Source organism: Schistocerca americana, unplaced genomic scaffold, assembly GCF_021461395.2.
Source record: "Schistocerca americana isolate TAMUIC-IGC-003095 unplaced genomic scaffold, iqSchAmer2.1 HiC_scaffold_710, whole genome shotgun sequence".
In the NCBI taxonomy this organism is placed as follows: domain Eukaryota; kingdom Metazoa; phylum Arthropoda; class Insecta; order Orthoptera; family Acrididae; genus Schistocerca; species Schistocerca americana.
The window spans coordinates 12,501-15,000 of NW_025726468.1; the positions used below are offsets into that span (position 1 = coordinate 12,501).

Sequence of the window (2,500 nt, forward strand, 5' to 3'; positions counted from 1 at the left end):
AGGGCAGCATGATCTACCGAATCGAATGCCTTAGATACGTCGATCGATGCCACAAAGACAGAGCGGCAGGAGCGAACTGCGTCGGTGAGAGCAGTGTCCAAGATGAAGGTATTTTCCAACATCCCATCCCGAGGGATGAATGCCCGCTGACGTTCGTCCACAGCACATGCGCGCATCAGGCGTGACGCGAGAACCTTGTGAAAGGTCCGCGCCAACACCGAGCAGACCGTAATGGGGCGAAAGTCAGCGGGGGATGTTGGTGCAGCCGTCTTCGGGAGAAGGGACGTTCGCGCGCGAAGCAGGCGTTCCGGAAGGGCGCGGGCCAGAAGGAAGAGATTCATCACTTTCACCAGGACTTCGTGCGGCAGGCGCCGCAACTCCGCTGGGGTAAGGCCGTCCGGCCCGGCTGCTGATCCCCTGGGCGGCAACGCGGCGGCGACCTCCTCATGTGTGACCGGCCCCCATAGGCACTCGGGAGCGACAGGCTCCGAGTGCGGGAGGAGGCGGTCACGAATGAAGCCCGCGGTGGAGATGGGCTTCTTGGTGAAGAGGTCCGCCCAGAAGTCCAGCAGACCAGGGATGGCAGGTGGCGGCTGGAGCAGGGTGCCATCCAAGAGGCCGCGCACGCAACGTGCACGCGACCGTCGGAAGGCATCCTGCGTTCTCGCGTACTCCCAGCGGCGCCGCTTGCGCTTCTGCGTCGGCGGCGCGGCAGGCGGCCGCTTCGATGGTTGGCGCGGCCGCTGTGTCCTGGTGATCGATCTCTCCCCTCTGGACCCGACCGACGCAAGGGCATCCGGGAGCATGCCCAGGATGACATCGGGCGGCGTGCCCCGCCCCAGACCTATGACACGATCCAGGGCAGAGAAACGCTGGGCGGAAGCGGGTAGCCCCGCCAGATGCTCCCAGATGGCGGCGTCAGTCGGCCCCTCCGGCGGCGGCCCGGTGGTGTCGGCCGCGAAGTCCTCGGCTGCGTCGACGGGCGGCGCAGCGGCCTCGCCCGCGTCAGGCAGCGGGCTCGCTGCTCCCCGGCGGGACGCCGGCTCTTCCCCCCGACCGATCTCAAGCGCCTCCATGAATTGGCGGACAAGCTGCTTGTGGGCAGCTTGCCGCCGTCGGCACTTGATTGCCTCAAGCGTTCGGTCGGGGAACATCCTGATGAGCTCTTGATTTACAAAGAAGAACCGGGCGTCCCTCTCGAGGAACAGTTCGGCCTCCGCCTTGGCGAGCGACAGGACTTCTTCCTCCGTCCACCTCGCGCGATGCCTCTCCGTGACGATCTCCGCGTTGGCGGCCGCAAGGTGTTGGCGGCGGCGATGGACCCCGAGACCGTTCTTGGTGGTAAAGCTGCGGTGGCACTCACTACAGGCGTATACAGCTGCAAAAGTTACAAGATTTTCGGCACGGCCGGTTGGCCGGCTAGGTGCTGGGGGAGTTGGGGTGGCACCTTCAGCGGAAGGGCCACCACTTTTTCTCTGAATACTGCCCCCAACTAAAAAAAGGGATAGTGCGAGGGGGGGCTGGTAACCCCCCCAAGCCCCTGGTGCGGTCTTCCACTCTGCGAAAACCTTAAGAGAGTCATAGTTACTCCCGCCGTTTACCCGCGCTTGCTTGAATTTCTTCACGTTGACATTCAGAGCACTGGGCAGAAATCACATTGCGTCAACACCCGCTAGGGCCATCGCAATGCTTTGTTTTAATTAGACAGTCGGATTCCCCCAGTCCGTGCCAGTTCTGAGTTGATCGTTGAATGGCGGCCGAAGAGAATCCGCGCACCCGCGCGCCCCCGGAGGAGCACGCTAAGGCGGACGCGGCCTCGCAGCAAGGAAGATCCGTGGGAGGCCAAGGCACGGGACCGAGCTCGGATCCTGCACGCAGGTTGAAGCACCGGGGCGCGAACGCCGCGCAGGCGCGCGCATCCTGCACCGCCGGCCAGCACGAGGCCAACCAACGGCGAGAGCAGACCACGCCCGCGCTAAACGCCCGCACTTACCGGCACCCCTACGGCACTCACCTCGCCCAGGCCCGGCACGTTAGCGCTGACCCACTTCCCGACCAAGCCCGACACGCCCCGATCCTCAGAGCCAATCCTTATCCCGAAGTTACGGATCCAATTTGCCGACTTCCCTTACCTACATTATTCTATCGACTAGAGGCTCTTCACCTTGGAGACCTGCTGCGGATATGGGTACGAACCGGCGCGACACCTCCACGTGGCCCTCTCCCGGATTTTCAAGGTCCGAGGGGAAGATCGGGACACCGCCGCAACTGCGGTGCTCTTCGCGTTCCAAACCCTATCTCCCTGCTAGAGGATTCCAGGGAACTCGAACGCTCATGCAGAAAAGAAAACTCTTCCCCGATCTCCCGACGGCGTCTCCGGGTCCTTTTGGGTTACCCCGACGAGCATCTCTAAAAGAGGGGCCCGACTTGTATCGGTTCCGCTGCCGGGTTCCGGAATAGGAACCGGATTCCCTTTCGCCCAACGGGGGCCAGCACAAAG

The 2,500-nt window shown here is 63.3% G+C and overlaps 1 pseudogene; it reads right to left on the minus strand.

Moving 5' to 3' along the window:
* Positions 1–2,500, minus strand: part of LOC124589594 — a 7,763-nt pseudogene that overhangs the window by 3,311 nt on the left and 1,952 nt on the right.